The sequence below is a fragment of the Pygocentrus nattereri genome, chromosome 5 (genome assembly GCF_015220715.1).
Source record: "Pygocentrus nattereri isolate fPygNat1 chromosome 5, fPygNat1.pri, whole genome shotgun sequence".
Taxonomy (NCBI): domain Eukaryota; kingdom Metazoa; phylum Chordata; class Actinopteri; order Characiformes; family Serrasalmidae; genus Pygocentrus; species Pygocentrus nattereri.
The window spans coordinates 10,625,547-10,638,384 of record NC_051215.1 but is presented as its reverse complement, the minus strand read 5'-3'; the positions used below and the strand labels follow the sequence as shown (position 1 = coordinate 10,638,384).

Below are 12,838 nucleotides of genomic sequence, written 5' to 3'. Positions count from 1 at the left end.
TCTCCTTTTTAAAACCCCTTTAAAGTTTTTTAAACCTTGAAATGTTCATTGCATCTCAGTTACAAAGCTAATTCTTTAAGGAACCATCCATTGAAAGATTTGTTAGGGAATGAAAATTGGTTCTTCTGTCTCTCCAAATATGTCCTCTGTGTTTAAGAGTGTAGGTGTATGTATATATATATATTCTTGACTGGCCAAGGTGTGCGACAGATTTGTTCCTATCCTTTTATCCTGGCTTTCTCCTTCTTGGAATTAGTCACCCTCGATGGCTGTTTGTTCTCCAGGACCCTCCACAGATGTTGTCATTTGCTGTTACTAAGAGATGCTGGCCCCGACCCCAAGTATGCCTGTAAGCCTCAGTCTGCTAGAGAAACAGTGCAAGCAAATGCTCTCTTTTGGCCTACTATAGGGAACAAGGTTAGCCACACAATGAGAGAGAGAAGGGCATGGATGTAGTGATGGTTGGGCGAGAGCTCATTTCCTATAGAAGATTCAAAGCTCAAATGTTTAGAATCCTGCTAGGAAAGTTAGGCTGGTTGTATGAATAACTGAATCAGCGGTGGCATTTGACAGTTATTGAATTTGAAAGGCGAACGAGCACCACATGTAGTTGAAACAGGGTACAAGGCAAGACTAGGACAAGGATCTGTATTAATTGAGGGGTGAAGATGCGTTCATGAATGCATTCATCCATTTTTTAATAGTCTGCTCTCATATGTTCAAATATATGCTGAACAACAGCTCAGAAATGTTTCATTTTTCAAACTATTTAGCAAGTTTTGTTTAAATCTGCAGAATACAGAGCATTTTAATTTTTCTGTGTGAAAGTACAATTACATCGTTCCTGCCCAAGGAATAAAATTGAGCTACTTAGTAATGTGACCACTTTGCTAACACTTTAAAATAACTTTTATTAAACCATTTTTATTAAACCATTAACTGACCATTATGAAATCATTAGTTTGTCAGAATTTGAAATGTTCATAAATAAGTTCATGTAGTTATTAATGTGTTCATATTTATAAATGATATGCATGTCATTTTCATGGATATATAATGAGATGTATAACATTAATTCATGTGGACAAATCACTGAAGATAGTTACTGAAATATATAACTTTCTTATAGTGACATAATGTATGTAATGTCCATTATGCATAAATTATAATAAAATATCTTATGGCTAAGTAATTAGATCACTCATTTGTGAAGCTTAACTCCTGTTAAGAGATGTGTGTAAAATATCTAGTCTAGTTATAGACCTTTTTGGAGTAGTGAAGTGTATACTGTTCATTATTAGTGAATGTTTCTATAATAGAAGAAATGACTGTCAAAATGAAGTGCATCTTGTAGTTTCTGAACTCCTTTAGTGATCTCTTTATATCTTTAGAGTTTATTACATATTTAAAAACACTGTTTGAGATAGAAAAAATGGGGTTAAAATTGCTGAGGGTTTTGCAACACAACATCATGTTGCTCTGTTTCACAACAGGCACTTCTCGAATGTATTTCTGCGTGACTGAGATTTGGAAATCAGGCACATTTCAGATCCTTCCATGTGAAATGTGCAGTGTGGAGCATTGCAGTGTTACTGTTTATATTGTTTCCACTTTAGATGCTGCAAGAAGGTTTATAAGAGTTATAACTTGCAAGCAAACACAGCCTGTACAGCATTCATGAATAGGAATACACACATCAATAACTATTTGAACTGTCATTTACAAACATTTGTATGTTTTTGAATACTGATGAATTATTTGTTTACAGCTTTTTCTGGCCAGTTAATGTTTTATTAAAAGTGATAAGTAAATGGGTTACATGCTATCTAATCCAGCAGCATCTAACTTATTAGCATTGGTAGTAGTTTTAGTATTAGGATTAATCAGTGGTGGAAGAAGTACACAAATCATGTACTTGAGCTAAAGTAGAGATACCCAAGGTAAAATATTATTCCAGTAAAAGTAGAAGTTCCTCCCTGTAGACCTCCACTTGAGTAAAAGTACAAAAGTATTTGCCTTCAAATGTACTTAAGTATCAAAAATACAAGTACTAAAAGATTAATTATGACTTTAATGTCCTGTTATCATTTTTGTAACAAGACTCTTGCTTCATTAACTTATTTTAGGTGAAAATACTCCAGTGTCTTTCTTGGTAAACCAGTCTTTTAATAGAATGTCATTAATCTGACACAGATGTCTATTGAATTTATCAGCACAAAACACTGAAGGCAAACAATTTCCATTAGATAGAACCGAGTGGCTCTGAAATCACTTTTTACAAACAAGCAACGTTTCAGTTTAAGATTTATTTGCAACTTAGTTACAAGTTTAAATTTACTTTGTTTGTGCTCTGATTGGTGTTCTTGCTTCGTGCTTCTTTCAGTTTGACATGTTACGTTTTTATGCACATGCAAACCAAAAGGAACAACCAATTTCTCATAATGTTGTAGAGTAAAAAGTAAGATATTTGACTCTGAATTGTAGTGGAGTGAAATGAAAAAGTCTCCCAAAATGCAAATGCTTCAATAAAGCGCAGATACATGAAAAAAAACTTCTTAAGTACACTAACGAATTACATTTACTTAGTTACTGTCCACCACTGGTGTTAGTATATAGTATATACCACTCGTAGTTTTCAACAAAACTGCTCACCCGCTACCTTATAATTTCTCCTATCTTTTGGCGGTTCAGCTTGAAGAATATGTTGAGATATAGATGAAGGAAATTCTTGGTAGGTATGGCAGCCATGAATGGTCATGGCTATAAAGACAATGCTTATAAATGCTGACAGCCTTTTGAAGCCCTGCAGTAGAACTAGCTAGAGCTGAAACATCATAATACAGTTCATGGGATATGTTAATAAAAGGCTAAAATGCTGGATAAACCAACACAACATGAATATCTGACATTAGTACTGGCATCTATTAACACTGGTAGCTGTTCACTAGCTGGCTTATAATTCATGAACAGCCATACCTGAATAGACAACATTTACAAATGTATTCAGACTTTTTCAGCACTGCAGTGGAGGTAGAACTAGCTAAACCTTTCTGTGAACCCTTCCTGCTATACCTATGGAACTAATAGGCGGTCTGCGGTCCAAGTCCGGACCCAAACACTGTCCTATGCGGACCTGGACCTATGACCGTTAAACTAAGGAGAATTATTTCATTTTGATGAGGTGGTCCATTTTTAATCGTTGTAACTTTTCTAGCATTTACGGTACCGCTTTAGTGGCTGGGAAACTCACAGACCAATCGCATGCATCACACATGACACTACTCAGCCAATCAGATCTGTGCATTACGTTGAGCACTGAGACTCGAGTGAGTGGCGCACACACACGGGGGAAGGATGAGGCTAGAAACAGCAGTTGGAGAAGAAAGTGGGCCAGATTATTTTACATGGCGTGCTCTAAAAGGAGAAAACTGGCAATAAATATTGTTGAAATATTACTGAATTGCAATTTATTTGATTCGACATTCAGTTGTTGACTACACAAGATCTTGATATAACTACTACTTCAGTATACAGTATATGGCTTTTACATTGTTTTTAAATTCCATGAAGAAAGGGCCAACAGAAATAATAAAAAACAAAAGTTAACATTTTGGTGATACGAGGCTTTCTTCCAACAACAGCGATACATTTGGCTGTCAAAAAAGCTGCTCACTAGCCTATAATTTGATCAGTTTGCTGGTTAGCTCTACTTGAAAAATGTACAGTTGTCCAGCACAGGTTTGGCATAAATTTTGGTTTAACATTTTCAAAACATTCAAGTTCCATCTTTATTCTCCTGTAGGCAGTCACACTGAGATGTTAGAGTATTTGCATTACCTTTAAGCTATCGCTACCACTATATAATATGTTAAGTACTGTGTTATATGTTATCATATTCAGTATTGTGTGTTGTGCCATGCATGTGATATGATTGTGCCTACATTGTCATATCTTGGCATCAGTAACATGCTGGCTATATGTCTGGTTCCTGTGTACAAGAAATACTAAATTCAGTTCCACAGACATACGACTGCTCCCTGGTATTGGCTTCGGATTCTTCAACCTTTTTTAACCACATGCTTTTGTTTTTTAGTTTTTTACGTAGGTGTGTAAGAATATGTATTACCAGGAAATTTATACTGTATTGTCTGGGACATGTTGCATGAGGGGAATAAGGGAATTTCTTTACAGTGCAAGTGAAGCTATGTTTGTCTTGAGGATGATACATGAGTAATAAAGGCAGTATATATGGTCTAGTGGAAAGCCTCACAAGGGCACTCTATCACAATAATGTTTGCACCCTACTGCAATATAACTTAACACGCACATAGCACACATTTTATTCCATGTAAGAGTTATGGAGAAGAATTCCATTGCATCGAATACATTTATAATATTCTTTGCATGACAGCGTTTATAGAATACCGATATGCTGTAAGTGGGTGGGTGAAGTAGATTTAGTCTTCTTTAGCTCTTCGCTACGCCTTTTCTGCTGTAATACTGATCGCTCACCTTAATACTCCGGCACACACAGTCAGCCTTGACTCTCGGTGACAAACAACAGGAGTTGGGCAGATTAAGGCATCCCTCCTTCCCAGCATGCATCGGGCCAGTGTCGGCCCCCGTCCGTATTAATGGGATTGTGAAGCTCATCCGAGCATTCCGATAATGGAACAGTGCGGGAGCCATCTCTGACGATCCCTCATCTCTCGGCTGCTTCGATTGATCACCAATCCAATTGCTAACTGGAGTAAATTGAATTTGGGGCCCTAACATTGTTCGTTAACCACAGTGCCGATGAGATGGCCATACAGATTAATGATAATGGGGGCCCAGGATGGCTCTCCCAGGCAGCCAGCAAGATTTGATTAGCCTGAGACTAGCATTGGAGATGGAGACCAGCCCTCCCAGACTGTTAGAGGAAGCACTTAATGAAAGGCCTGTATGGACGTCTAATCGGGAAATGTTTGTCTGGGTGCTGGGCTCTCGGTTTACTGTAGATGTCTGGCGCACGTTGTGAAGCATTATGTACATGCAAATATGTAAATAAGCACATGTATGTACATGTGTGCATTCTAGGGAAAAGATGGATATTTGTCCCAAAGGGAATATTTGAAAAAATTGTATGCACACCCAAAATCATTATGCACTTTCTGTATACGGAGTCAGTATAGATAGTATAGATTAGTTTTCTTAGTGGAAATTAAACATAACACACTCCTGCACATTTTATTCACAATTAGTCACAATTAAATTAATTTAACATGTTAAGTGAAAGAAATACAATATAAATGAGGCACATTGTATGGTTTATGTTTCATTTTTGGTACCACTTTAGAATAAAACTACCCTTATAAGCGGTTTATGAATTATTTAAAACAAGTGTATTAATGGTTATTAATTAGGTCATAAGCACTTTCTAAATTGTTAATAAACAGTTCTAACAAGCACTTTCTAAATCATTAATAAACAGTTCTAACACTTTAATAAAAGGGGAAAGCGTGAGCTGTTATATCTGATGAAGCTGACAGTTTTAATGCTGACCGATGGAGAAAACAGAGGAAGTTAAGCAACTAGCAAGAATTGCTGTTTATCTACACGTCTAAACATGGTTCTTTAAGGGCTCTTTTGTAAAGAAAATGGTTCTATATAGAACCATGGACACTCAAAGAATCCTTTGCGTGATTAAATGGTGTTTGCACCATGAAATGGTTCTTCAGACTGATAGAGAATAGAACCATTTTGAAAGTGGTTCTATATAGCACCAAAAAGGGTTCTTCTATTGTAACAAGCCTGACATTGTAATAATAGAGGAACCCTTTTTGGTGCTATATAGAACCCTTTTCAAAATGGAAACACCTTGAAGAACCCTTTCACAATGCAAAGAGCCCTTTAGTCATGAAAAGGGATCTTTGGACGTTCATAGTTTTATATAGAACCTTTTTTTTTTTTTTTTTACTAAAGACCCTTTAAAGAACCATCATTTTTAAGCATGTATATAAATGAATGCAGGCTCACTATTTGGCAAATAGCAGATCACTGCTGACTTTTTTGTGTGTTATAACTGCTTATCAATTCTTTTTAAAATGTTTATTATCCAGTATTTTAAATTTAGCAAAACATTGTAATTATGCTCTAAAATTTGCAGAAGTGCTATATTTAAGTTTGTTTGCTGTAGAAACATTTTGCTTAGAAAATCAACAAACTTTTGCATATGACTGCATGTAAAATCTGTAGGCCTGGGGCCACATATTAATTTATTGAAAAAATCATTAATTAAAGACATGAAATTGATGATTAGAATTTATTTATTTATTATTTTACTTTTTTGATATATTTTATGCATTAGCACTATCACTCGCTGAACCATTACCCAAAACTCCCGTCTTGGTTTTGCTTCATTGCTATGTGGGGAAGATAAAGCAATGAATGTTAATGTTTATTTGACTAATATTAGTCATTGTGAAGGTTTTATACACTGACTAGAATTCTGTGAATTTAACACACTGGAACCTTCACATGACGCCTAGTGCTCTTTTTATGCAACCGTCAGAACATGGAATGAAGTTAAAGCAGTAGCAGCATTGCTGACTCCCACATGAGCTGGAAATCTCTGTGCTTTGTGTGGTTGGTGGAACTCAAGGCTGTGCTTCAGCTCAGAACTCTGAACATTAAAACGAGCTAACATAGTACGAAGGCAGCCGTGCGTTCTGGTGTGTAAGAGGGCTTTGATTTAAAATCAGTGTAAATCTCAGTCCAAAAAGGCCTTTGTTGCCCCCTCTGGCACAAACAGAAACTGCCCTATATGTATTGAATGTACAAGTTTGGGTGCTCTTGGTCAAATGACATTATGCACAATTACTGTATATTTGCTAAATTTAACATATCAGGGAGTGTAATACGTAAATATCAAATAAATAGAAATTATTTAAGAAAATGAATAGAAAAATCCTTGTTTAAGTCTGTTCCCTGTAGTGGATGTGTTAACATTTTAAGTAAAAAATCAACAAAACATTATTTGAAGGGGGTGTTGTCACTTTTGCGTGCAAATGGATAACTATACTACCCTTGATTTTCACAATGATGATATTAAGTATTAACTTTTAATAATACTACTTTCTCTGTCGTTGCTTTCCAAAGAAATTCCTGAATCTCCATTTTTGCTGATTTTTTGTTTTCTACATCATTTCAACACACCAGCTGTATTTTATGGTGTGTAAATAGTTCATGAAGCGTGGACCAATAAAAATACTCTAAAATCACTCTGAATAAAATCTCTTTACATTGACTTGCTTTAGGTAAGACTGTTTTTGCCTTCTTCTGTAGAGGTACTCCTTTGGAGATTCTTGTTTTTCTTTGGACAGGCATGATATGTAACACTGTTTTTTTATGGGTTTTTTGTGTACCCTTTTTGGTCATTTTACTTTATTTTTAAACTCTCCTTAGTATGAGCATACACTAGTCTTGAAAAGTAAAATGAAATATATATAAATAATTACTCAATGTAGTTTTAGAATGTATCAATACTGGTTATAGGTTATACATTTCTACATGATTACATAGACACACAAAGCAGGCATAGTCCTTGAGGAGAGTTGATTGAGCTGTGGATGTTAGTCACTTAGGACTCACACTGACCATGATAAGCTGGAGGGTAGTTTATGATTGTCAGCCCTAACCTTCTGAAAGTGCGTGTGTGTGTGTGTGTGAGAGAGTGTGAACATTTGTGCAGCGAGTGAGTCAGCGCGCCACAGTCCTGTCATCTTTGTGATTTTGCAGTTTGTTTTTTTTTTTACTTCAGAACTAGCGGCGGCTAAACTCTCTTCTTGGCAGTTAACGTTGTGGTGCTAATTAGAAAGTAGCTAAACATGTACCGCAATACTCTGGGGTCTTTCTACCACAGTGTGTGTTGTATCGGGTCATACTAATGCATCCTATGGTGGGCGGAGGAAAGCGGAGAAGGGGGAAAAAAACAGAGTCAGAGTCTTTTTTAGCACATTTGATGCAATAATGTCATGGTTATACAACTTGGCTAAAAGCCATTCTGCTGTTGCAGTTTTGCAGCACAGTTGGTGATATTTTGTCGCAGTTCACAGTCTTTTGAACATCTGACACAGTTTAAAAACTGCGCATGTTGAGAGATTAGTAAGATATCTTTAGAGCGACTTGTTAAGGTGAAGCCCTCACTGTCCAGACAGACGGTAGCCACATGGTTGAAGCTTTATTGAGCATAATTAGAGTGAAAGTCTATGTTAGTGAAAAGATTTAGCCTTAATGTTTAGTCAGTCAGTTTAAAAATAAGGTCCTTGTCCCAGTTAATTCAATTTACTTGATTCTTGGACATATATATATATATGTATGTGTGTGTGTGTGTGTCTTCATCTCAAATTCCAGATACCTGTCTAGGCTACAGTACAGAAGGACTTACTGTAGGAATGAATATAGTTCTAGCATTTAAAGGGACCATATTCTACATTTTGCTTTTATATATATATATATATATATATTTTTGTTTTACTTTTTAAATGATATTTATGTAGTTTTATATACCATAAACAGCCATAATGCATTTTTACATTACCATTTTCTGTCCTCTGTTTAGAATTTAGATCAAAATCTCTTAAAAATGCAAGTTTTTGTTGATTTTCTAAATTTAACATATCCACTACAAAGAACACATGCCTGCACTAATTAATGCCCAACCACTGTTTATTTGCTGAACTTCTGGGTAAAAGAAAATATGGCCTTCACCAAACTCATGGAATATTTCATATTGTGTTTTATTTTTTCAAACAACTAGGAATTGTTTATTGTAACTGGCTGAGAATGCCATATTTAAGTGTGTTCTCTGTAGAGTATTTGTTACCAAATTTTCACTGAGAAAAACATCAAAAATGTGCTTTCACTGGAGATGCTGAAATTTTTGCATATGACTGTATTTCCAAAAAGCAAGGAAAATTCAGTTTTCTGTTACATTGCTGCTTAAATACTGACTTTTTCATTGACTGTAACATATAGAAAGTACCCAAAAGAATCACACCTCACAAGATTATTAAGGTGAGAAGCCACTTCATCATACTGGCTATTACCTGACTCTCTGACCTGAACCTGGGATGCAAGATGGGACTTTTTCCCCCCATCAGATATTAATTGTCTTGTTTAATTACACCTGAGTAATTAGAAAGGGGAGAGACTCAAATCCCTGTTGCTAAGTCTTCATTAATGTATGCACTCTCAAAGTCAACGCAGCCTGTTCTCAAGGATATGAACACCCTCCCCAGCCACATACACACACCCGCATACACACACACCCACACGCAAATCGGCAGTTAATGGACGGAGACAAAGCTGCAGTCAGCACCTTTGTGACGGCTGAACGTGGGCGTGTGTGCATGTGTGCTGACAGTGCAGGCATGCTGTGAGAAGGGGGTGTACTGTTGCTGAAGACCCCCGCTGGTAATAAACACCTGAAGATAAATGGCCTCCCTCTACTGAGGCGATTACATACTCTCACCATTTCATCGAATGTTAGGATTTAAAGACCATAAACGTGTACTCTAAACTCAAAGCTATGATATACCACTTCCCAGACAACAACTACTTTTGAACACTACTGTTTAGGTACCCCAAACCAAAATCATGCCCTATACAACATACTCTATAGGTACAGTGCCTATAGAGTAAAGTCCACCCTTAATTTATTTAATTTCCAATAATTCCAGGAGAATGGATATAATATAATCCACCTGCATAAGGACGAGGAAAGTCAAAGGAAACAAAGTGGAAAAGTTTTCAAAAATGTTCAAATATTATTAAAAGATACAATAAAATGGGACTCATAACAACCTGTAAGACCTGGTAGACCACCAAAACAGTCGCTATCTGATAAACAGTGCTTTCATATTTGATAGAAAATCAAGCTCCACTCTTGCTTTAGATCTGAAAAAATCTGTCCATTTCTGCCCATCTTTCCAGTGTGAGAAGACAACTCAATGAGTCTGAAAGAATGTGTCGACGAAACAAAGAAGCTCCTGGTGTTCTCAGGGCAATGGACTGTCCACCCTAGATTAGAGACCTCAACATCGCTGAATGTGTTTGGGATGTTTGGGTATGAGTGGATCAGACACAGCAGTGCTGCTGGAGTTTTTAAACAGTGTCCACTCACTGTCCACTCTAATAGACACACCAGCCTTGTCAGTCCATGTTGTAGATATAAAATCATACACAGTAGCTTATCTGTTGGTCATCCTCTAGTCCTTCATTAGTGGTCATATGATGCTGTTGGTTGGATATTTTTGGTTGGTGGACTATTCTCAGTCCAGCAGTGACACTGAGGTGGATAAAAACCCTTTTTTGGGGGGGGTTGGAGGGGGTCCATGGGGTCCTGACCACTGAAGAACGGGGTAAAAGGGGGCTAACAAATTATGCATAGAAACAGAAGGACTACAGTCTGTAAATGTAGAACTACAAGGTACACCTATATGGTAAATAGACCTGTTAAAATGGGCAATGAGCGTAGACACAAGGAGGTGTGAAGTGACCCGTTGGTGTATGGTCAGTTGAGATGTCTACTTTTTCCCCCTCTCATGGTGTAAATGATTGTTTTTTGATTTAAGTGAAATCATCATAGGAAAATCAGTATGCAGCTGAAACGTTAGAAGGCTAATCTAATTTAATAGCAATTAAATTGTCCTGGTTACATGTGGTTGAAGGGGTACATGAGCCATATTTAAAGGTCTGTATGAGTACCTAAGGCAAAACCCTATGGCTCCTACAGCTGGCTGTGCACTCAGCCACCGTTCTGCCCGAAGTCGTGCTGAGTGATGTTGTGGGCTTAGCTTCGCTCATGTGATTCGTGTCCAGCGTCGGACTCATCGAGCCGCTCACTTCCCGCGGTGTTGCCTTGGGGACGTGTGTTGCTGTGTCAAGATAACGGGCCCAACCCTGCTGCGTTATCGCTGCCTCCCTCCTGCTAATCGGCTTTCAGCTCAGCGCGAAGTTTTAAGTTGGAAGGTTTTTTTTTACGTGGGGCTTGCCTGCTTAGTTAACAGAATGCAAATGGCAGGCAGTCAAGGTTAATTTACTTAGTGCCAAGTCTCAGAGCATCACCTTGTGGCTAGCTCAAAATGCTTCTCATCTGTGAGGTTTTGTTCTATTATGAGCTGTTCAAAGGGGGAAATAAAAACCCTCTCTTCCTATAATGCGCCTTTTGTTTTTTTTCTCTCTCAGATGACTGATGGTAAGCGAATGAAAACAAAGGCATGTGTGTCAGAATGAGTGCTTCTCTTAGCTTCTTCATATACTTAGAAGATTAATTCTTTGCTTTTTAAAAAGGCCCCCTTATCTTCATCCCTCGCTGTGTGGTGCCACCAAAGGGAGGGCACGAGGAGCACCTTGATTAAGACACATAAGGAGGGTGCGTAATTGTCAGAGTGCCATAAACAGTGACTGCTCATCAGTGCTCATGAATATGCAGTAAATATTCATAGGACTCGGATATTATGTAAAACTGAGCAAGCGGAGCCTGTATCTCTCTGGGTAAAGGTTAATGACTCAATGAGGGAATCCAACCGTGACCTTCCCGCACCATCTCGAGCGGATCCTTCTGACCTTTTGCGGGTGTGCGTCCGCTGCACCGCCGCTATCTGGGCGCCGCACTCGCTCTCGTCGTCAAGCATGCTTTATGCTCATCAGCTCCACTTCTGCAAAGGCAGAAGGATGCACTTCCTTCCTCTTGCCTTTTACTTGTAATTCTGTCAGTGCTAAAGTGGCACAAAGAGGTGAAATATTGTGGAAAATTGGTGAAATAAGTGGAAGACCCCCCCAATCCTAATTTTTTTACTGATGTCAGATATTCACCTTGCCTGATCTTTTGAAAGTCGTTCTTCTCTCAAAGGACTCCAGAAAAACAATCTAGGATGCGGAGAACCTGGCGCAAGGCGCTAAGCTCTCATGGTAGATAACAGATATCCTGTCATTGCACTTTAAAAAAAAAGCGTGACAGATTGTGATGAATGTTAGCATTGCTCTCGCTCACGCACTCTGTACACCGCTCAAGCTGTGCCATAAACATGCAAGAAAAGAGGAATAATAAAACTGGATGAATAACAAGGATATGGGTTGGAAGGTGATGGAGGTGGAGGTGGTGGTGTGCGTCTGTGTGTATGGAGGGGTTGACAGATGCATATGAATGGCGGCCCTTTAAGCAATGTTTTGCACTTGCTCTCTCTGGGGAAAGCGGATCTCCCCGTGGAGAAGATGCAGCTGAGAAGCTCGGCTCTCAACACACAAATCACCAGGGGCGCTGGTGAAGGAAGCTGCCAATGCAATCTCGAATACCTTGCAGAGCATTACCAGAGATCTTCAAGTGTCTGTTTAAACTGACAGGGCAATCAGGCAATGGGAAACTTGGCTGTAGACCTGGGGATCTCCTTTCTTATCTACCTGGTGTGATTGTCCTTGGTTGAAATGAGCCTCTGTTTTGTAGGAGAATATTGCCATGTGTCTCTTAGGACTCACACCAAGCCAATGTTGAAGAACAAGTGCTGAATGATAATCTGCTTCCATCAGGTCTTCATCACTTCACATCTTCTGTGAAAATTTGCACTTGACGCTTCACAAAGACTACAGCTGATAGCTAACACTTGATGCACCTGCATGAAGAAATAGCTTTACATAGCAGGTAGAAGGTAGTAGTCTGTATTTTCTTTCAAAGAAAGAAAACAGGAACACCAACTTGGCAGATACTGGCTACCATGCTTCACCAGTGATATTCAGTGTTTAAGTGCAGAAGTGAGCATTATTGAAATAGTGGATTAAAAGGCTTCTTAGATATGAA

General features: G+C 38.2%; 1 protein-coding gene across 1 annotated transcript in view; it reads left to right on the top strand.

The window, feature by feature from the left end:
• The window catches only part of macrod2 (mono-ADP ribosylhydrolase 2), a 1,076,631-nt gene that overhangs the window by 128,195 nt on the left and 935,598 nt on the right, over positions 1-12,838 (top strand). The gene's annotated exons all lie outside the window — the stretch shown is intronic.